The sequence below is a fragment of the Xiphophorus couchianus genome, chromosome 6, assembly GCF_001444195.1.
Source record: "Xiphophorus couchianus chromosome 6, X_couchianus-1.0, whole genome shotgun sequence".
In the NCBI taxonomy this organism is placed as follows: Eukaryota; Metazoa; Chordata; class Actinopteri; order Cyprinodontiformes; family Poeciliidae; genus Xiphophorus; species Xiphophorus couchianus.
The window spans coordinates 21066688-21091599 of NC_040233.1; the positions used below are offsets into that span (position 1 = coordinate 21066688).

The following is a 24912-nucleotide window of genomic DNA, read 5'->3' on the forward strand; positions in this document are numbered from 1 at the left end:
AATTAAACCATCCCCTGTCCCTTAGGTGACTATGAAAATTAGTCTACATGTCAAAAAGCCTAAACTAAATTGCCAATTTAAATCAAGTAGCTACACACTAACCAACAAGCCAGGGAGCAAAGTTAGTCCCTGAGGCAAAATATGACTAAAATTTCTAGCAGCAACTTAGTTTGCCATGTCACATCTTAACAATTAGATCCGACAGGGGCTCAACATCTTCCACAAGCCAGACAGCTGAGATTTATTAACAAATTTGGAAAGTTGTTTGATTGTACACTTGCTCAGAAATGCTTTTAGCTCATGTTTTCTCTTATCTCATCTAATGGAGCTAATTAACTTTACAAATCGCAAGAGTTATTGTGGGGTTTTTTGTCTTTTTTTTTAGATCGAATAACAATGGCATCCATTAGCAAACACAGCAGTAAAATCCAATCAATACACATGATTGGCTCAGTGAGGGCCGGGATTTAAAAGGAAACAAAGAACCCGTCTTAAGGGAAAATCCTTTGAACTCTTTGAGATGTGAAGCGAACATTTCCTGTTAACTCCACTTCAAACCCTTTATTCATAATTCATGTCAAATGGAGAGTACGCTGTAATTTCCAGCAGAAAAGGCTAAATGACATCAGTTTTCCATGGACACCCCCCCACCACCACCGCCACAAACCACCACCAACAGTTAAGATGAAAGTAATCAGAGCAGACAAGAAATTACAAAAACATGCTGTGACCTTTCATGTATGAAAGGGAAAGGCTCTGTGTACATTTACAAAATGTGAGAAGACAGTAAAAAAAATTCCCATCACAGAAATTGGAGTGTGACTAATGGGTTGTGAAAGAGCTGGTCTGTAACCTGAACTCCAAAATAATCTTGCTCAAGTCTCCATGGCCAGCAGTGGGGGAGCTGACAAGGGGAATGGAGGGACCACCTGCACATCCTGAAGAGCCAGGCCTGTACTGGCACCACCATTTGTTACGCTCCAGATTCCCATTACTTCAGAGCCAGGCTGGCTGGGAAATCTATCTCCTGGTGTCACGTTTGTCAAACCTCTATGCAAACGGCAAAAGGTGCGAAGAAGACTGAAGGATCACACCCATAAGGATGGCAATGAAGAAATAATGTTCCCCTGTTGCAAGAGGGTAAAGTTCACCAAGATGTCGGTAACTGACAATACCAACAAAAAGGGTATTTTTTTTCTGTAACTCAATTAGAAAAGTTAATCTTGTATATTTTGTAGCTTCACTACACAAAGCCACTGACACCCTCAATGAGTGAGGGTGAGCCACAAAAGGTAATTATTAATTAAATTGGATGCTAACAGAGAGCTGCAGCCAAGCAATTTAATAGAAAGTTGAGAGGAAGGAAAACCTGTGACATAAAATAGTGCTAAAGCAACAGCAGAGTTGAGAGGATTGTGACGTAGAGCACGTTTACGAGTTTGGTGCAGATTTACAATGTGTGGATTTCTAACAGATGGATTGTTAGATAGATGGGTGGATAAGAAAGAGATGGACGGATGGACAGACAGATAGAGTCAATCAAACTGCAGTTACTTTGTCTAGAAAGGCTGGATCATTTGGAAAGGTATGAATATGGTATCAAACTCTGATGTTCGGGCCAATAGAACAAAAAAACCCGCATGCGTGTGGAACTACAGGGAGAAATGACTTGTGTGAATTAAAATCTGATGCTACTTCTTTGTCTGCTTAACAACTTGAATCCATCAATGTTGCATTACTCTCTTGGATTTAATACTCATCATTTCCTTTCAGCAAATTCTCATGAATCCAGTATTTTTCAAAAATTTTAATTTCTTTCTTTTCCCTTCATTATTAACTGAAACTGAACAACCAAATTATTTGACACTACTCCATTTTTATTAACATTTTGTGAAGAAGGAAGCTGAGCTGGTCTTCTTCTGAAATTTCCATGTTGTTTCCTTCAGCAGTTCTTAGTGTAGCGCCACCAAGAACCTGTTTACCTCACTTGTAGGCAAAAATAATAATTCATGTAGTCCAAAGTCCAAGTATGAATCTGGTTCCAAAATCTGTTTTCTGACCTTAAGATAAATCCCATCTGTCATACAGGGTATGGTAGATACCCATCTATCTATCATATACAGTACAGACCAAAAGTTTGGACACACCTTCTTATTCAATGGGTTTTCTTTATTTTCATGACTATTTATAAGGCATGAAATCCCACTTATTAACCTGACAGGGCACACCTATGAAGTGAAAACCATTTCAGGTGACTACCTCTTGAAGCTCATCAAGAAAATGCAGAGTGTGTACAAAGCAGTGATCACAGCAAAAGGTTGCTACTTTGAAGAAACTAGAATATAAGGGGTATTTTCAGTTGTTTTACACTTTTTTGTTTAGTGCATATTTCCACATGTGTTATTCATAGTTTTGATGCCTTCAGTGTGAATCTACAATGTCAACAGTCATGAAAATAAAGGAAACTCATTGAATAAAAGGTGTGTCCAAACCTTTGGTCTGTACTGTGTGTGTGTGTGTGTATATATATATATATATATATATATATATATATATATATAGGGAGAGAGAGAGAGAGAGAGAGAGAGACAGAGAGAGAGATCAGTCTGTACTGTAAAATGAGCAAAACTTGAAAATCTTTCTGATAGGCCATGCATGCATCATGATGGAAACGATACAGCCTCCCCCGGCCTCTGTGGGTTTTATGCAGAATCTAGGTGGCTTTGTTTTGCTCAACAAAAGATGTTAACTGGGAGACAAAAGGACCACCTCCCAAAAGGCATGGAAAAAAAGCCCACAGTTAATTGAAAGTTCTTTCAATATTAAAAAAGAAGGAGATCAAGTGACAGCAGGGAGAGAAAGAAAGAAAGAAGAAAAAAAAAGCAGCTTTGAAACCCAGATCAGATCCACGGAGCATCTGGGAGCGGGAGCACCGACATCATGAACCAGGAAAATGTCTGTCAGGAGCTGAAACAGACCTTGAAGAGCGTAGAAATTCTATTAGCTGCAACAGTGTACGAGCCTCGGTGGGATTTCATAAGAGACGTGACAAAAAGAACAATGAATGTGATAGAAATTAACTTAACTATAATGATAATCAAATTTGTATGACATTTTTCCATTGAAAGCTTAAACAAGGACCTGGTTTATTACCAAACCGCCATGATATTAACCATATCAAATATCGCAGTAGTAGGACGGGAGTTCATCTGGGAGGCAGGAATACAAACTGCTTAGTTTTGCTTGCTGAACATGTGCAGCTAAAATGGAAGTTCTGAGAAAAGGAAAGAAAGAAAGTTAGTCATATGATGTATTTCTACAGCTTTCCTCTACAGCTCCTAATTAGTTGAGACATTTTGCTTAGTGGCTTGGCATTTTCGCCACAGGGGGCTGAAACAGTAGATTGTATTGGACATGCAAGCAGGAGGGCACAACCTAAAAGGCTGAGTCAGGAGTCCACATCCTTTGCCCGACTGAAACTGTGTAAAGCATCGCCTAACAATCCGCAACATATCAGAAATCTAGGCGAAATGTGAATTTAATGTCATGCTATTTTAGGCAAGGTGAGGAAAATCGGTGTTAATTTAACAACATACGGACAAGAGAAATGTGCAGAAACAAGCGTTCTTTTAATATTTTATTATTTTATGCCCTGCTTCTTCTTTTTTTTTCTTTTTTACATCACCCCACCATCACAAGACTCATTCATCAGTGGCAAAGGCCTAAATAGAGATGTTTCATTAGCCCATTGCTGAGACAAACATATTTGATGGATTAAACAGTCAAATATAACAAGATGCTTGAACTGCTGTCCTGGTTGTTAAGGGAGATCAAAGTGGGGCCTCAGGGTTTGGTAAGTGTGGGGAGTGGGATTGGTTCGACAGAGCTCCAAAAGAACAAGTGCTGGACCAGGAAGATATGACATCAGACGTGAGCGCTGCATTCCCTTAGGCCTGTTCTTTCAAAACCGTCAGCCGTGTCTGCACCAAACGAGCTGCAAGGAGAGGAAGGCGCAAACATTCCTTAGGAGAGCGGTTTTAATCGAACAATGAGGAGAAACCCAATCCGGTAATGTTGCGTGGTCTTACAGTGGCTGGCTGATCTGTTCATTTAGTCTGCACATTTTCTGCCTAGTGTGAAAAATGTTGCATGTTATATGCAAATTAAGACTCCTACACAAGACTAGCAGTTACTGTCACTTTTATCAAAAATATATATGCGTTACTAAAATCACAAACCTATTTAAAAATGTTAAACAGCAGTTTCACTAAAAACCCTGCATTAAAGCTGCAGTATGTAACTTTTATTATTAAAAAAACGTGTTTTTACATATTTGCTAAAATTATCATGACAACTGTCATGACAATATAATTTAAGACAAATTATCTGTCACAAAAATACAATTCCTCTTGCCTTCTACAGCTAAAAACAAAACCATATAGCTCGGTCAGAAACAACTATCAGAGCCAGAAGGAGGGTCTTCGCGCTGTCAGTCACTCCTGTGTACATGCTGGTCTCACACTCCCCCCTTGCTCTCTGCTACGCTGCAGCTGCTTCACCACAACATATCCTGCCACAAATGCTAAGACTAGTTAGCATGACCACCGACGAAGGTGGATAAATGTTTTTCCTTTAATGGTAAATTGTTTTCCTGCCATTAGCACATTTAGCAGCGCATACATGAGATTTACTGACAGCGCTAAGACCTTCCTTCTGGTTCGCTGTTTTTGGTCAGAAGCAGTGACGTTCTTCAAACGGCAATAGCAGCTCAGGGAGAGGGTAGACAAGCTCAATATTTTCACAAATTATCTGTTTCATATTACATTGTCATGACATAATACAAATATTACTGACAGTTTTAACAAATATGGGAAAAACATTCTTTGTCAAAGTTACATACTGCACCATTAAACCCTTGCGTGTTATATTTTGAAAGAGACTCCTTTATCCAAAAATTCTAGGCAGTGAAGAGCTTAAAGTGTAACTCAACCCCAAATCAACTTTTTTTTTGAAGATGAACTGTATAAATTGGTCTTTACGGGTGCTATGTTTATGTTTCTGTCCAAATGGTGACATCTGGCCTAAAACCATTTATGTGTTGCTCTCTTTGAGTTGAATGGTTGCTACTGCAGTCAGATTTTCCAACTGGCTACAACCAGCACCGTTATTAGCCATTTTGGTGCCCTAAGCACAAATGGTTTGTCATTCTTGAAGCAGGGCAGATTTAACAGATATAGCAGTTGAACAAGTGATAATATCTCATGGTCTTTATTGCTTTGGTATTGATCATTTTTCATATTTTTCATTTGTTCAAAGCATTATACGGTCGTAATCAAATCTAGGTGTAAAAGTATGCTTAGCCATGTTATTACAAACGTAGCTTGTCTCATTCAGAAAGGGGCTTCTCAAAAACAGGGCAAATACTAATAGGAAAAAAAAACTGTAGCAGCCCATCAAGGCTGAGGTTTTTAATTTTTCTGAATTCCACCTTGCACTGAGGACAATGTTTGGTAGATTACCTAGCAGTGTTTTGTAAATAAAAATTTTAAGTTTGATTTAAACACTACACAAAAGTAAGATAGAACAAATACATAAAATTAAGCAAGTATTACAATAACTTAAGGGTTTTTCCAACTATATTTCTTCCTCAAAGTCGATGGTTTTCCACTTTATTTCCAGTTTTTAATCATGTGGTAGAAGGTTTTAAAGGCGAGTTTAGTAATTTCAGCAGTCTCCAGAGGTTTTCTCTGCTCGATGCCAATGATCTGACCTTTCTTAAATAGGCTAGCATCGTTTCCACAATCACAGGATGTGTGTTTTGACATGGTTGTTTAAGAAATGAGAATCTCCTCATTGTATTGGCTGGGTTAAATAATTTGTTGCCAGCTGAAGGTCACTGCACTGCAGTAATTATCTAGTAGGAGGCTCAATCCCATTTACTTAGTTAAATCAAAGTGGTGACACTTTTTTTGGCCAGTCAATAATATGTAAGACAGATTAATATGGAACTAGTGCAAAGGATAGCAGGAGTGTGAAGTGCCTTTATACCTCAGTAAACATATAGTTTTTCAAAATAAGATGGACAACTTAAATCTCAATAGTTTAAGACAGTATTCAAAAAGAGCAAATTCTTATTTGGCCCTTTTTATTATTATTATTTTAAAACTGGAATGATGTTGACATTCTTTGTCCACATTTTTTATTTTTTTTTTGTGGAGTTTTCCCAAAATACTCATCTTAGGTAAAAGAACATCTTGTTCGGTAATCTTCTGCCAACTCGTAAAAATTGTTGCAAAATTTCACTCTATTACAAACCCTTCAGGAGAATTTTTGTCCAAAAGAGTCATTTTATGAAAAAGAGCAACTTTGGGATATTGCACCAATTCTGCTGCAGGGAAGGGGAAAATGAGGCCTACTGCATGACGTAAAGATAATTACATGACTGCTCAAAATATAAAGGCTTTTACTTGGTAGAAATTGCAACAGCCCTAACTGCAGTATGTTAAGGAGGTGCAGCAGTCTGACAGCTGACAAAGACACAAATGTGAATGAGACGGGGAATAAGAAAGCATTCTGCTGCTTATGTAATGATGTGCAATATTATAAAATTATAACGCTACATGCATATAAATAAACCTGGCTTTAGTATTACCAAAATTTGTGCTCACGGGCACACTAGCAATATTAAATTAACTCATGTTGTGACTAATAAGAATTATGCTGCATTCAGCATATCCTAGAGGTCAAAGCTCAGCTCTCGGAATGATGTCAAACCTGAGTAGAGCACATCTTCAACCAAATTGGACAAACAGTGGGATTACCTGTTACTAGCAATAAAACCAGACAATGCATTCCTCTGCATTTTAGGCATAAAGGGTGTGCTCACACAGAAAGACTTGTATGGGGCATGATGACACATTCAGTAAATCAGACGAGACACTATACACGATATTTGGCTCATAAAAACAATAACAGATTTTCGAAATAATTTTTGGGTTTCACAAATTGTATTTTGAATAATCTATAATCAGTGAGAATAAGTCAGTTCAGCTCTGAATTTTTAATATATTTAAGTTTTGTAAACATTACCATCTTCAGCAGCTAATAGTTAGCCATTCATGGTATGGACAAATGGTTTCAACAGTGCTTTAAAAATGATGGGCAACAGTTTTCTGTTTTTCATGATGAACCCATCAACAGTCCAAACAAATGTGCACACAATGTTACATGCACCAAAGTTATATTGAAACTGAACTTGGGTACTCTTATTTTGAAGAAGAAAAGGAAGTAATTCCAACAAAAGGTCTATTACATCATATTTATCAAGACTTCATTTGATCATCTCTATTTCAAAATCTAAGCTAAACAAGAAAATGCGAGAAGAATGTGTGGCATAAGGTCTTGGAATATTAAAATGCCAAACTATTTCTTGTGGAAGTGTTATGAGTCTAAAAAATCCAAATAAATTCAAGCGCTTTAGGGAGTCTTTTATTTTGAAGTTAGATGGGAAGTACTTCTTCGGGTACCAGCACAATATCATGCATCTTTTTTTGTATACCTTTATACAACTGGCCTGCTTATGTCTAATAAATACTGAGCAGAGAATCTATAAAATACACTTTGGGTGTTTTGTGAAGTCACAAAAAGGGAAAATTTTCAGTTATTTTTCAGTGTTTGGACCACTTTAGAAATAAATGAGCATAGAAACCACAACAGTCTAGTCAAACTTGAGCAAAATGATTCTACATTTATTATAGAATCTTCAAAACAAAGTTTGTGATCTGTCAAATCTTTGCTTTATTGGTGAAAAAGATTTTAATTTTCAAAATAGTGCCATCTCGTCTCATGAGATACATTGTTATGTATGCTTTTATCAATATGGAAATTTAAGTTTATCTTGCCCTATTCTCTTTTAGCAGAAACACCTCCACTAAATATGTTACAAAAACATAAGCTGTAGTGGAAATATCAGCTGTGAATTTGGCGGCAAACTTGACCTTCTAGACATTTTCTGCAATGTCCTTAAATCCACAAAGGAATGCATGAACATACTATGTCTGAGAAAAAAAATATTACCACCAACCTTGTGCAAAGTGTGACCAATCCATTCAACTTCCTCTTGAAAAACAAGACTGGAGTGGGGAGAATTAGCATCTGCTGTATCCCACCCTTTTGTTATATGTGTGAACCACTCGGAGGACATATGATATCACACGCGCTCCGTTTCTGAGAGACACAAACAAGGGAGGCAAAAAAAGAGAGGAAGTCGTGAGAGAGGGGAGGAGACGGAGGCTTTTGTCCCCGCATTTCTCACGGTTGGCATCGGAAACAGTCAGATGCCGTCAATCAAAAGTGAAGCCTAGAGAATGGGCTGGCCTATTTGTCTAATGAAAAGGTCAAAGGGTGGGAGGTGGAAGTACAGGGGGGGATAAGCAAAGCAGAGCATTGCTCAGACTGCCATGAGGGACCACCAAAGGGACCATATAATGTTTTAATTTAAGCTGAGCGAAGAATTATTTTGATTACACATAGTGACACCCGCTTTCATGTAATGATCTGTGCTTTCATCTGGCCACTCATTGCCATTACTTTGCCTGATTGCTGCCTTTTGTCATGCATATGTGCACTTGTAAGCGATTAGAAAGGCAGACAAAGGCAGAGAAATTTATGTTCCCCTGGAGTGTTGTACCTGGGGAAATCAAGGTTCTCTAATCCACCACATCAAATTACAGAAACAATGTTTCTCTTTTCCGACACAGTGAAGAAATCAGCTTAGTGGAGACGGCTGAGTATAACCGCTTTACCTGCAATCCTAACTATGGTTACAAGCATCGTACAGATGTCGTTTGTTCTTGCTTTATGTTTTGCTGGGTCACACTTCCATATGTCAGATCAAATAAAGTTTATTCTTAAAAATGAATTGAGTAAATACAAAACGGTTTTCAAGTAATTTTTTTTATTTATTGGGAGGGAAAGCCTGTCCAAACCAACTTGTCTGTATCTGACCAAATAACCGGTGTTGCTATCATCAAGTGTTTGCAAAAATTTCTTTGGGCAAATTTCAGCTAAATGTGAATGCCTTTTTATGCTCCTAGTTTTCTTTTTTATAATTGAACTATGACCCCTAACATGTGAGGCCTTTGGTGCATTAAGATCTCCTAGATGAGTTGTGAGTGCACTCTTGGAGTAATTTTGGTCGGCCAGTCACTGCTGGGATGGTTCATTACTGTTGTATGTTGTTTTTACCCCCATTTGTGGATAATGGCTCTCACTGTGATTGACAGGATTCCTCAATCCTTGGAAATAGGCAAGCCATTTCCAGACTGACTACGTTCACTTGTACTGCAAGTTATTTAAACTGGTGCATAAGGTGTTGCTGTTTTAGTTTTTTCAATGTACTTCTAGTTGTCAGACTGGTTCTATATAAGTAATTTCTTTCTTTCTAGCGATTAGGTTTGGGTGTGACTGTAGCTAAACAGACGTCAACGTTCATGAATCAGAGTTAAATCATTATTTAACAAGACGAGCATCATTTCAACTTATGGCAAAAGTTGTTTTTGTGACAATTTTAAGTTATTGGTGACTTTAATGCAGTGCTTCTCAATTCCGGTCCTCAGGCCTTCCTGCCCTGCATGTTTTAGGTGTTTCCCTGCTGCCACACACCTGGATTTAATCTATGAGTGATTAACAGGCTTCTGCAGTACTTGATGGCTGCAGAACAGGTAATGCAATCATTTGGATCAGCTGTTCTGAAATATGGGTACAGCTAAAACATGCAGAGCAGGGGGGCCTGAGGACTGGAATTGAGAAGCACTGCTTTAATGCAACAAAGAAGACTAAGACAATATATTTTATAAGTGAAATAAAGTGAAGACCCACCAAGCTTTTTTTTTTTTACATTTCTTGTGTTTTATTGGAAGGTGTTACAGGCATTTGCCACTACTTAGGGTCTTTTTATATTAATTGCCAGAGGATTATAAATTATTCATGTAGAATATTACTTTTACTTGCAACAGCTCACTAAGAGACTGCTCTTAAATGCATAGACAGAAAAGTTTGACTAGTTCAACTTTAATTGAGGACAAAAATAAAGACTTGTCAAAAAAATAGACTGTGGTTGGGCAAAATTGGCAGAAAAATAAGTCAAAGTGGATTATGAAATCTGTTTCAGTCCGCTTTTCAGATTGATTTTCTTACGTCCAAATATCTTTGAAAAATAAATAGATTACAAGGGATTACAAAGGAGGCAAGAAAAGGTCAAGTTTTTCAGCGCTGAAAATTGTAAGAAAGAAGGTGATAAGTTATTGTAGATTGTGTTGCTTTGTGTGCCAATTAAAATATTTATCCAGGTAAAAAGTGAAAAAAAAAACTTTGCTCACTTTTGGTAAAGTGATATGGGGAATGGATGGAGGACACAGAGAGTCATGTAATTCAGTGTAGTGAAAAAATTTGAATTTTGGATATATCCCTTTAACTTCTGCTGACATCAGACCAGAAAACCTTTTTCCACTGTGCCCTGTTTTCTTAAAAACAAGAACAGTTTTTAACAGTTTTTGTTAAAAACTGGCAGTAGTTCAAATGACTTCTGATTTCTTGCCATTCATAAAACCTAAATTTGTGGAATCACAGCAAATAGTGTTCATGTAAACATTATCCTCTCAACCTGAGCTGTGAATCTCTGAAGCTCCTCCCCAAGTTTGCAAGGCAATCACATTTGAATAATAAACAGCAGAGTAAATTTTTTCCAACATCTTCCTGCTGATGAAAAATAGACTTGCAGCTGTAAATCACTGCAGTAAAACCATGCATTTTGGAGAGCCATAACCTTCATAGAAAAAATCTGCCACGTTGATTTCAGCAGATGAAACCAGATCATCCTGCCACTGCTCTCCGTTTATAGTGGCTGCAGCCATTTACTCTGGTAAAACGTATATGTTACTTGAAGCGACCGTGTCAGATTTCTGTCATAAAATGTTGAAGAAAGCATCTGGGGGGTAATTCACATATGACACCAAAATATTCAGCTGCCAGTGGATAAACAGAATGCTGTCCATGTGTGAAAATGGCTTTGGGGAAAAAGAAAGTGGCTTGTGTCGCTTTCTGTAATTGTGTAAATGCATGATGTGGAGTCAACATCTTTGTATTCTGACACAAAACCTCTTTTTTTTTTTTTTTTTACATAAACCTCGTGAAGTAATTCTAACTAGATAAGTAGGTGTTTCTGGGTAAACCAAATTAAACAAAGGGTAAAATCTCAGCAGTCAAAACTAAACTCAAGTCTACTGGGGGAAAGTCCCGCAGTCTGGTTCAGCCACCGCTGGCGCCTCGGCTTCTATCACTGAAGAGATGCTGGGTAATTGAAGGCTAAGTGGTTGAAGTGAATCAGATGACTGGCCTTATAGTAAGAGGCAGAAGTTACTCAAAAGTATGAGACTCTGAAATTGCTTGAGATTTCAGGAAGTTTCAATAAAGAGGAAATTGAATGACTCAAGTATGACAATTACAATTTGGTTTTCCTAAACCAGCTTAATCAGATGCTCTCTTGACTATACTTTGTAAAAAAAACCTTGTAATGTTAAAAGGGTGTGTTGAAAAAAAACATTTATGAGAAAGATTGAAGACAATGATCGTTTCTTTGAAAGACATTTCTTTGGTTGGAAAGCAACTACAGCATAGTGAAAGTAAAAAAAATATCTGCACTCAAAAGCTCTTAGTTCAGAACATAGCTGGATTCAGAAATACGATGGTTGCATGACGGTAGAAATTCAGAGATCACAGTTACTGAGCCTCTAAAATGACTGGCATTCTCAGCTTGCATTGGTATACTGTAAGTTGTACCTCTGGATGCACAGAACTGGAACCTTCAGCTATTTCCCGTTCATTCTCAGATTTGGGCACCATTTAGGATTTGAGCCAATCCATATTTGTCTTCAAATGTCCTCAAGGTTCTGATATTATACTACAAAGACTCTAAGACATACAAAATAACAAGATGTGCTGCAGGCCTGCTTATAGACACAGCTGTTCTGAATTAAATAGAAAATTAAGAACTGTATGAAAACGTATGTTCCTATGACTGCATTTGTAAAATGAAAATAGCAAAATTTGATTCTTATTTCCACAGTAACAACTTGCACACAAAAGTCAGCAAAATTAAATTTCTCAATGCAGTATTTTTCACAACAATTAGACCTTAGAAGTCCTCCAAAAACACAAAGTATAATTCATTCAGCCTTCCTATTATCTGCTCTCAACTTATAAGTGTGACCTACAGGTTCTTGCGTTTAAAAAACAAGGATTTATGAGTTTCCGTCTTGGCAAGCTAAAAATCAACCGAAGACACTTGCACTTCTCGGTGCATCTCTGATTTTCACCACTGTGGGAGTTCTTTACTAAAGATGTGACTCATTTTATCACCTACTATGCAACACGGATGCACTCATGGATGTGTTCTGCATTGCAATGTTTGATTTAATTAATCTTCAAGACCGGAGGAAAACATTCAAATCTAGTACTTTTCAAGCAACTCATGAAGACCAAAAATAAGTCCAAGGTTTAAGCAGCTCTGATTATAATAACTTGCCCACTCTACAGAAAAACAGATGATTGAACTTTCCCTGATTGCTCCACGGCCTGAGTAAATTTTCATAAAATGAAGAATGGAGAGAGGGAGGTAGAAAAAAAACCTAATTTCCATAAGACTATAAATAGAACCAACAGAATATGTACTAGGTTTGCATAAACCCCATTTTCTTTACAAAACTCATAAAGGCCGACTTCAGCAGGTAGAGGAACTTCCACGCGCCGCGCGTGCGATCTTATTTGGCGTCACAATTGATTACAACATCTGTGCAATGACTAATGCTGTTGCCGTAGCAACACCTGTGATTGATGGCTTTGTTAAGAGGAATAGTTACACATCATTAAACTTTTGTAATAGTGCATGGCAGTCATCTCAATAACTGGGGACAAAGCAATTACCAAGTCATTAAAAAGGGAATAGACTAATACAACACAGTGCACACTATTATGAGTGACATGCCTCCAGATCAGGGTGTGTGACAGTTTTCCTAACATAAAAACCATATCTTTGTGTTCCCATCCAGGGTCACATTAAGGTAGATTTAGATTTAGCTTCAATATATTCTCACATTAGGCATCCGATTTAAAGTTATTCTGTTTCTCATGAATGGGGAAGAAAAGTACAGTCATTTCCTCATCCTGTATCACCTTCATTTTACATCACAGATGCTCTAATAGTGTCAACTTGAATTTAAATTTCCATCGGGGCTACATTTGGTTGCATCTTGATGATAATTTGATGTCTAAATCAAGAAACTTTGTTCAAAGGAAAACCATGCCGCTCTGTACCAGTAAGCCAGAGGCAGTGCAAAGCAGTGCTGGCAATGATTGAGAGAACTCGAAATTCAAATGAGAGAGCGAGAGGAGATGGAGCGAAACAGATGTGCTGTTGTTTCGGAGAGGGTAGCATGGTGCACACGCAACACACACACCGCAGCACACACAAAGCTATATACACGTGCATACACAGGAGCGCCACTCAATCATCCCAGTTGAGGGCCAATCCATCTATTGCTGGTTGACTGAGATCCAATCACCATTCCCAACAGCGCCACAATGAAAGAACGGCAGACAGCCTGTGAAGAAGCCCACTCTCTCACAGCAGATTGATGGGACAAATCTTGGGGCAGTTCATGAGGCATTCCATATCAAGGCAAACATACTGATAAAAACATAAAAAACAGGCTTCTGCCCTTACCTCGCTGCGTAAGCTTTGCAAACAAAGTATTTCAACAGTTTAACTATAAGAAGCTTATCGAAATGCATCAACTATTTTATGTTTTGCTTCTCCCCTGTGCTTAACATCAACCTGAGTGTTTCCTAGTGATAAAACATCAAATCCAGAATGTTCTCTAACACCCAAACAATTTTAAATGTGCCTTTAAAAAAGAAAGACAAGTGAAAAAGTCTAGGATCAATCTGTTAAAAGATAAGCAAAGGTTTAAAATGAGTGTATTTTTTGAGTATGTTTTTCTTATGTTTGTGTTATAGTCCTAAGAAGTAAAACAACAGAATCTGTCTTAGTGCCATGAAATCAGATCATAGAAAATGGCAATTAGTACTGACCAGGAAAACCCTGATTTTGACATCTACTTGGAAATTCACATGTTTAGCATTTCTAACTGTAAACATAAATGTCTAAAATACATCGCCAGAGAACATTTGCCAATCAGCACATTCCAAGACAGACAAAGGTGTGCAGATTTGAAAAAATTATTCTTAGAAACTTTGTTGTAATTCATCTAGACTGTTATTTGTTTGGGTCTTGCACGTTCCTTAAATAGCATTGTGAATGGATCAAGTTTTCTTCCCTCAATAGCAACATCCACATTGAACAGTGTAGTGCCTGATGACATGCTTTAGTATGGTGAGGTAATTAAAAAAAAAACCCATTTCTTTAAGACTAATTATGATGGACAGATGTCTTAATGAATAAAATTCTCACGACAGAAGCTGAAGTAATGTTTCAGCTTAGACAAACTATCAGACCAAATCATTTTTGACTTGCCAGATTGATACTTTCATGAATTAATCAGATTGGTTACATTGGCTGTTTTACTGAGCAAGATGGAGCCCGTAGGGGAAAGTCCTCAGGAAAATCCCAAAGTGTTACTCTAACAGGCCCTGAATTATTTAAAATGCACTATTTTTAACACCAAGATTTTAATTGCGCCTTGCTGCAAATTTTGTAGTTATGACTCGGCCACATAACTTAACCAAAAGCATTTCTGTAAGTCTAATCATCAGCAAGATGGGAAAATACAGAAAATGGCTATTCTTACACATTCATGTTGCCAGTGCATTAATGAGTCCTAATGTGGGAGTGCGAGAAAGCTGCTAAGCAGACAAATATACGAGGTGCTGCTGGCTCAGCGTACAGTATACAGTCTGTGTTTGCTGTCATTTTCCTTCAAAATTTCAACCAGATACATCTGCTGCACACACTAATTGCTGGCACAAGGTGCAGCAATCTCTGGCTTTAATTTCGCTTTTGGTTACGAAGTGAAACAAGAGCCACACAGTTTTTCTTTGTGTCAAATTTGATTAACGGTATGATGTTAAATCTGCTCATACCAACGCTCTGACAAAATTCTGAGGTGGCACACGGTGAGGCTGTCAGAACAAATTTCAATATTCAAATTTGAGCCTACTGCGAAAAATGTCTTCGAAATTAAACCATCTCACGAAACCCATTAGATTGCTTGTGTTTTTTCGTGAACACGAGAGTCCCAATCCGCTCTACCGCGATCTGGCAGCCATTTCTGACAATTGATGGGAAACTTCAATTCCCATGTGTGACAAGCAAAGATTAGAAGTAAAAACTCAAACCCTTGAAGAAAATGAACACTGAAAGGCACACTTATTAAATGGTGTCCATTAGGAAAAGACTAAACAGTGAGTCTTCCAGCAGAATTCCTACATATATTTATGTAAAAACTTTAAGGTATTCCACAATCAAATTCCCTGAGTTTGCTTTCTTTACATTAATTTTTACGATATAAAATAAGACTCAACTGAAGATTCAACTGTTAATTTATCATAATTTATAGTAGGCTTCATGTTTGGAACCTGGACCATTAGAAACTGCAAGGATGGAGGGAAAGGAACAAAGAAAGACAAAAAAGAAGGGGAACATAAAGAAGAAAAATTGTTGGACACAAGAACGTAAAGAAACAACAAAATGATGGAAGAAAGGCAACAAAAACGGGAAAGGTGGAAAAATATGAGACCAGGAAGGGAGGAAAGACAAACAGTGGAAAAATAAAAGCAAAACAAGGACAAGAAAAGGGAGGAACAAAAGAGGAAATGATGCAAAGAAGAAAACAAAGCAGAGCAGGTAGGAGGGGGGAAGAAATTAAGGACAAAGAAAGAAGAATAGACGAACACAAAAGAGAAAAAGAAACAAATGAAAACAGGAAGAAGATAAAAAAGAAGTGAAAGACAGAACAAAGGTGAAAAACAATTATGGAGAGAATGAAAAAAAGGACACAAGGAAGAAAGGATATGAGGGACAAGAAAGTAAAAGAGAAAGGAAAGACATACTGAAGGACAGGAGGAAGAAAAAAGTCTGGAAATGTGAGTACTTTCTTTATACTCATTTAAATTTATTTATACTCATCCAGTCCAGGAAAATACAAAATTCAAAAGGAGACCCTGAACATGTAAAATCTAACATAATAAACAACTTGTTCCAAGGACGTATCATCTACAAGAAGTGCAAATTATGGCATAAACTTCATTAGCAAAACATTTATGAACAGAATATGATAAAATACCTGTACAGTGCAGTTTAAGATCCCATCTTCCTTTTTCATTTACCTTCCTATAAGGTCCTATGTTTCAGTAATTAAGCTTATTAAATTTCTGCATAAATTCAATTACTGCCTCAATGGCTGACAAACAGTGATTGATACAATGCTTGATGCAATTTTATGAGCAGTTTGAACAAAAGATTCCCTTCTCCTTGAACTCACTGTTGCTTCAGGCTTGAGAGAAAATGGAGGTTAAGTCTGAGAGACGATTTTCAGGCAGCAGCAGCAAAAAGCATCATGCCAAGCAGCTCTTTTGATCAGGATGGAGGTAAGTTATAAATGACAGCCAAAGCATTTGCTTTGGCAATGCATGTGTTCCAACAACAAAGTGAGCTTCCATCAGACAGCATTTGTGTAATTTGAGATAATGCTCTAATCACATTAATTTAGAAACAAAAAGGCTAAATTTGCTCTACAGTCTTATTGAGTTTTATGACAACCTACATATAGAATTTGTTGGTACTCTTCCAGGAGACAACCATCTCTGAAATTACTTTAACCCGTAGTTCAGTAGTATATCTAAAACAATGCAAAGAAAGTAAATGCAGCTTCAAAAGCTCAAATACCTAGGTGCAATGGTTCTTGAAATGCTACTCGTTGGTTTGCAAAGCAGCCAATCCAGACACAGATTTAAGGAAGACTGAAAATGTTAGCTTCTGCGTGCAAAGACGTTTTCCCACTGTGCAAATTAATACATACTAAGGCATTTTTGGTGTTTGAGTTACTAATATAAGCAGCTGTAAGTATTCTGTGATAGACTCTGGCCCATTGTATACTGAGCATAATGACATCCTTTAATGCAGGGGTGTCGAACTCAAATACACAGTGGAACAAAATTTTAAATTGAACAAAGCCAAGGTTGAACAAATGAATCTTTTAATATGGACCCAAACAAGTTTTGATTTAACAATAAATATTGAACAAGCAAGGCTTATATAACTTAAAAGTGCAGGCGTGCATAATTGACTTGCTAAAAATAATAATAAAACATATAAATGGCATATTAAATAAAATTTAAATAAAAATTGAATGCCTCCTTTCTGAGATAAATGTCAAAATTAGCTTTGTACACAGGCTAATAAATTTGAAAATAAAATAACATAACTATGAATAAATCATTAAATAAGCTATGAATAAACCATTCAGGCCTTGGAGTAACAAGAAAAGGTGCATAGAAAACGTATTTATTGCTCATTTTGCGACACACTGATCTACTCTGATGCGACCAAGTCAGATATCTGGCATCTTTTCTTGGATGCCAGTTCATCAATGTCGGGGCTCAGGGTTTGAGCTGAGGAAACCTTCATTATCCAACAAAGATGTTCATAAGATAAGATAAGATAAGATTTATTGTCATTGTCATCAAAGATGTTCGTCAGTCAGACGTCTCCTGTGAGACGTTTTCATCATCTTCACTGAGGAGAAAAGTTGCTCACATACATAAACAGATATTCTGTCTCCCACCTGCCCAGAAAAGTTCTATTTTCTGTCTTTCTTTTCGCCATTTTTTGGTAGGGTAACACAGTGACAGCTGTAGTTTGAGGTCGCAGTGTGGTTTGGGGGAGAGGCACGGGGATGCGGGGTGAGCCGGGGCTTTCAACCCAAGGAGTGCGCAAGAAGACGGATCACCACCTTCCTAATACATCCATGTCCGCTACCATAAGTGCTACTGACACAGAGGAGGAGGCGTGTCTGCCTCTGTCCTGATTGACACGCCAAAAAACAGCAGAGCATTATGGGATTTGTAGTATAAGCGGTGAATGCGGCGTCACAGCATTGCCACCGTATAATACCGGCGGGCCGGCTCTAATATTAATTTGAAATTGAATCGTGGGCCAAATATAATTACACTGCGGGCCAAATTTGGCCCGCGGGCCAGAGTTTGACACCTATGCTTTAACGTTTAACACAAATCAGAATCTGTTTTATTGATATAACCAAGCAAATAATCATGGCACAAAACAAATATGACGGTCATCTTGTTCAGAAATATCTCTTAGGGCAATCACTGTACAGGGCAATCAGCTGGTGACCAAAAATAAGCAAGTTTTTTGCTTTATCAACCCTGACAGGCAATAAGCCCACTGGAAGCAAAAATCCAATCATTTTTCATTTGCAGTACACCTTAGTTACCATGTCACACTGACAACACTCTTCGGTGTGGACACATTGACTAAGTTTTGAAAATGAAGTTAGATTACGGACAAAAAGGCATAAGACATTACCAAAAAAAGCAAACTATTTTCTAACACGGAGGCAGTAAGAAAGAGAGCAGCAATTTCAGATGAGAACAGGAAGGCTGTGCAGAAAACGGTTGTACCTTTTTGAGATTTCATCCTTAGAATATTCTGGAACATGAAATCTCAGAGTTAAACAGAGGGAATACACCCCGAAACTGCTGTTTTAGTAATGCTAGCCATGCTAATTATGCTAATTTCAGGTGGGAAAAAAACTGTTCAAAATGTAAACTCTGTAATCACTTTGTCTTGTTTGAAATAAGTTAAACTGTGTTTTAGAGTACCTGCTCCCTGTGGCATACATTGTGACGTTGCCTCTATTATTAATGTTAAAGAGTCACCGCCCAAGGCAGAGAGGCTAAGAAAGATTTGCTTTAATGCTGTTCTCATCAGAATCCCTAATTAAAAGTCTCTTAATAAGGTATCAACAACTCAATCAATATTATTTCAGCACATTTTTGCAAAATAATTCATTTATTTCCACCATTTTACTTGTTAACTCTTTGACTTAGTAAAGGCCTTCATGTATACAACTGCTTTTATCTGAATGACTTTTCAGGAGATATAAAGCAGTTTCAAGGAGCTCTAAGTGTAACAACAACAATGTCTGTAACTAGCTGTCAATATTTAGAAAGAAAAGGACTAAATAGGTGATTTAAAGCAAGCAAAAGAAAGCCCAGAACACTGAGAAAATATTAAGACCATAAAGTTTATCTGGCCAACTGGCCTCGGGTGAAAGGACAATAGTTATTGTCATACCCTGCCGGTGGGTCTTATCCTTATAATGAAGATTAATAACATCTACAGAGGCTGGGACACTATATTATTTGCCCCACTCCTCAGGCAAAACTGCCATTTACTGTACCTTTCCTGGTTTCCTAGACTGGCAGTGGCAATATAACTCCCCATCTTCCCTGGCTGTTTATTGACATTTGCTAGAGGATCCAATCTTGTGCATACACGCTCACTGCCCCTACTGTGTGTCAGCCTCAGACACAAACATCTCGTAGGCCTGTTAAACAGCACAGTCAAATGGCAGACGTACTGTTGCTCTTGATAATGCGAGGCAGCACGTTCCCACATTAGAGTGGTGCACCAGAGGGAAGCGGAGCCTTAGGATAGGCTCCCCTGCAGAGCTCCGGTCCTGTGGCTGCCGCGCCGCTCTTTAGGATTCAACACGAACCCTGAAGAGTCAGTTGGTGCCTTTGCTTAATGTTGGCAAAAATCTTGATGTGTTCTATAAAAAACAACAAAAAAACCCACAAAAAGACTGAAGATGATAATAAATGTAATCTAATAGGAAAAGAATAAAACTTGTTTTTTTTCCCCCCCCACTGACTGTCCACTGCTTCTCCTAGATACTGTTTCTTCTGTGTATTGTATATTTTTTTTATTTTTGGCATGTAGAACATTTGCAGACTTGCATAATCCTCTTGTCCCGATTTACCTATAACACCTCCAACCTGTTCTTTTGTTTGCCAGTTGCAAGCTAAACCAGTCATGGATAACATAAGAATTACTACCCTAGCACTATTTTGGTTCCTCTTTGCTGCCAAAACAGCTCTGGCCTGTCAAGACTTGGGCGATGTTGGACCTCCGGAGATGTTAGCGGCAAATCCTTTACATTGGTGGTACCCAGGTTTTAGCTATATAAAATTAAACATACAAAAAATGGATTTTCCCCCCGCTAAACATATATGTAAATAATGTATATGCATAAAATAATTTACATATTTTTTTAAAATAGATTTTAAATAAAAAATGAGTTGGTGAATCATAAATGTATTTGAGCTATTAACAGAACAGCATACAATTTTCATATATTATTTTGGGTCAATTATTCTGGATTTTTTTGGTTAAGAATTTTTTTGTGTGTATTCTCAGCAACAAGAACCAGATACAGGTCACTATTTGGTCAAACATGCTTGCTGTATTAAGCAATGTTTGAAGAAACAGTCACAACAGTCTTCTGAGCCACACCTCAGGCTCCTTCTGCTTTAGATTCTGTAAGTTATGAGGTGTGATATCCATGGATCGAACATGTTTGTAAAGCACATCTCACGGATGCTCGATGGTTTGAGATCTTGGGTATTTGGCGGTCAAGTCAACAACTCAAACTCACTGCTGTGCTCCTAAAGCCATTTCTAGATCATCTATAAGTTATCTAAATCAGGTAATTATTTCTGTTTGCTAAATACCAGAATCAGAGAATCAGCCTCTATTGTCATTGCACAGAATCACAAGAAAATTTGTTTTAGTACAGCCCATCCAAAAGACGAAAAAACACAACATAAGACATGTGTAGACAGGTGCTTGAGGCATCATAGAAAGCCAAATTATGTGCAAATGAACTTGTGGACAAAAACTTTTCTTTTTGGAGACTGGAATCTGATATACAGATAGGATTATGAGGATAGAACAATATGTGGAAATACTGAAGCTCAATGCTAAGATATCAGCCAGGACGTTAAAGCTTGGGTACAAGTAGCTCCTCTAAATGGACAACACTATGTATACTGTAAAGTTTTTTACAAAGAGGCTTAAAGAAAAATTATCGTTCATTTCACCTGTCAGGCGTCATAATATTATGCCTTGAATTCAGCTGCCAGAAAAACAATCTCCTTTCTGCTCTGGTTTGTCCTTATCAGCCAAAAACATCAATCCAATGACTAAATTTCCTCTCCGGGATGCAAACACAGAACAGATTCGCTTCTCTGTATCCTTGAAATTCAGCCCCAGATTTTGAACTGGCTAAATGCCAAAGATGACGCAGCATCATCACCCAGCCGAGACATTTTGCAATTCAAACCAGTCATACTTGTTGTTGATATTTAGGTTGTCACACATCTATAGCCAGATAGCTGCTATTTATCAGCCCAGATGGACTGACATATTATTAACAAACATTTACTTGCACTTACGCACATCTCTGTGCGTAATAAAAATTCTTACAGATGAAAAGCCTGAGGGAAGGGAGATAATTAGAACCCCGCAAATGGGAAGTTGAAAGGCTTGCCTTTCCTTAAAGCTTCACAGTAAAAAAACAAATCCATTGATCTGACAAACCCAATTAAGATAGGAATGCATATTACAGCATGATTACAAAATAAACGCAAGAGGTTTGTTCGCCTAATTTAGTCTGATCAAGGTCAATCAATGGTGTGATCCCTCGCAGATTTCAAATTGAGGGACTGCTCATCTGCTACCAACACAGGTCAAGCCGTCTCTAATCAATAGGCACATCTCTCTGCTTAAAGACAAACTCATTGCAATGCTCCAGAGGTTCGCAGGAGGAAGTACACACAGTCCTTGACCATGATATGCTGCTTAAAATGTAAATGAGCCTCTGAATAATGGCACAAGTCAGCAATGAATATGCAGACGACCACAAATTATTTTTGCTTATCTTATAAATCATCCTCCGTTTGCTGGCATTTCAGAAAAGCTCCTATTGTTTATTCTGAACTAAAATCCCTTTAAAGCTTTTTGCTCCACTGCCGAGAAAATTTATCAATTAGGTTGTTTCGTTTAAATTGGGGCTTGAATTTTGCTTGGGCAAATTAAACACAAATGCAACAGAGTATTTATTTCTTGTTTGGAGAGATAAGTACATTTTTCAAAGGTAACATGAACTAGTCTGCACATTTACAGAGCCTTCTAATGACTACAAGATTATTTCCTTTGCTCAAATTTTAAAAACACAACTCGAAGCAGAGTTTATTTGCAAGATAATGCAGAGCTGGACTCCTTTGAAATGCTTAAATATCAAATCAGTCCAGCTTTAACAACCTCACAATAGAGACATCTGTCCAGATGAAGGACTTGTTGGCTAAACACTGGAGCTTTTTGAGCACCTGTTCCCAGCTGCTGTAAGGTAACAAAAAACATCTGTTTCTGCCAGATTCAGGTCTGATCCACCTCTAGGGCTCACAGAATCAGAAAACCGACCAACATCCTTATGATGGCCAGCAAATTCTACCACCTAAACTGAAGCCTTATAAACAATAATAATTATAAAGATTAATAGACTGATATCAGTACAATAAACAATCCAGTTCAGTGTGTTTGTTTCCACCCAGCCCAATTGGTCTGCAATGCACCAACAATGAGTTTATTTTTCAAAAGAAGTATTTAAGCATAGCATTAGACATAAATCCTCAGCCAATTTAATCCAACAGAAAAGAAGGGTTATACATTTGTGTCGTATTAACTGCTACAGTAACATTACAATCAATAGTTTTCAAATCGAGGGTGTCACACTACTGGATATCTGCCTTACATTTTAGTGACAAATACTTTGCTGATTACGATGCAGCAGTGACTTGATAATCACACAATTTAATTTCATTCTATACTATGCAGACTCTCTGTCTGCATTGATGAAGATTTACTCACTTCACATTCTACATGGTAAAATTACTTCTAGTCAGAAGAAAGAAACATCATGGTTGAGCCCCAGATTATTAGTGGATTTTTAAATACATAAAAATGATTCAGTGACATTACAACATAAGTAACATACCCGTTATTTACACAGCAGAATACTGGGAGATCCCAAAAGACATCTACTATCTGTAGAAGGAGGAGATAAAAAGAGACACAGACACTGAAAATAAACAACAGGGCTTGATAAGTCACAAAAACATGCGCTGCTAACTTTAAATAAGACTTACTTAAAGTCATGAGTGTACTGTAGAGCTGTATTAGATTAGATTTTCTTAACAGATTCAATTCAACTCAACATCAAAGAACCAGTCCAAGATCAAAATGACCTGCACTAGATCAGAGCATCCCCGAAAATTGCCCACCATCAAGTCTTTCAAATCTATTCATGATACACTTTCCCACCAACTTACTGTGTAAAAGAGCATTTCAGCTATGCATTATGCAACATCTGCATCCACTTTCTTTACACATTTACATTCGATATTTGCGATTATTGACTTATCATCCAAAGGTACACCTCAAGATTAAACAATCAGAATGTCAGTTATTGTTTCAACTAAAATCATTGCAACTATTTTCCCACAGGCTGAACGTGTCTTTGATATACGTTTAGTTTTGCTGCTTTGGCAGATAAATTATGCCAGAACATTACTTTCAGATCAAAGTGAATCAGTTCTGTGCAAGCATAAAAAAGCTCAAATATATGACCTAAAAAATGAAATTTCATTTCATTTTCTGCCTAGTAATAAAGTCAGTACTACTGCCTAACTCTATTTTATACATAAAGCATAGTATGAAACAACACCACAGTGAAAAGAAAATCCTAAAGTGCTTAAAAGAGCTGTAGAGGCTGCTGAAATATTGCATTAGGCTTTCTTGAATCAAAGATGGATGATCTTTTTAAGCTTGTATAAAAAAAGAAAAGAGCAAAAACTTAGACAGCTCCCTTCATTATCACTGGATCAGACTCCCAGTAGGTCCTGCTTTTCCCTTCAAACCCCATCCAAAAGGCTTTGTATGGATGGCTATGTGTTAGCTCTTCCATCTATTTCATAACAAGTAATCTAAAGTACAATTATTAAACTATTTAACCCCACTACATGTTTAGCAAAATTACATGATATTTTTCAGGCATTTGATTACAAAATAATGAATCAACTGGACCCTTTCCTTCTAGTTACTACCCCGACATCGATTTTTCTCTAGTAGACTTCACTTAAGGGTGAAGCTGCCAACAGTTTCTACAAGTGAAAATGAGCAAGTCAAAAAATATTTGGAAAAAGACTGTCAACAGCGAGTGCTCTCAAGGGAAAATGTTTGAATCTGAAACCTGTTTGTAATTGATTTTGTTTTTATATTCAAGCAGCGTCACGACTTTGCAAGTCCTAATTAGTGGTCTGTGTAGAAAAACCCCAGCAGCAATAAGGGAATGAACAGAGCTCCAGCTGGAAGAGGTACAAAGCAATCCACAAATCTGGCCTTCATGGAAAAGACGAAAGTCACTGTTGGAAGTCATATGGGGGACAAAGCAAGATCTACAGGAAGAGGCTCTGGTCAAGTGAAAGCAAATTTTAATTTCATAGTCTAAATGTAAAATACCATTGTGGCAATAAAACAAAATATCATATCACCCAAGAAAACACCATATGTGCTGTGAAATCATGGTAATGGCAGTATGATGCTGTAGGGAGATTTTTCCTCAGCAGAGTTGAGGGAAGACGGTCAGAGTTCCTGGGAAACTTAATCTAAAGAAATGCAGTCCTAGAAGAAAACTTGTTGGAACTTGCAAAAAACTTTAGACCAGGAACTTCAAGCAGGACAACAACCTTACAACC

At 37.5% G+C, this 24912-nt stretch overlaps 1 protein-coding gene across 3 annotated transcripts in view; it reads right to left on the reverse strand.

Annotated features, from left to right (window-relative positions):
• The window catches only part of LOC114147024 (protein tyrosine phosphatase receptor type F), a 240532-nt gene that overhangs the window by 192317 nt on the left and 23303 nt on the right, over positions 1-24912 (reverse strand). For 2 of the 3 annotated variants that reach the window (XM_028021538.1, XM_028021536.1), the window contains one exon: positions 8084-8226. The exons of the other annotated variant lie outside the window; for it this stretch is intronic. The gene's annotated coding sequence lies outside the window, so the exon portion shown is untranslated. The remainder of the gene's footprint in view (positions 1-8083; positions 8227-24912) is intronic. 3 annotated transcript variants of the gene reach the window in all.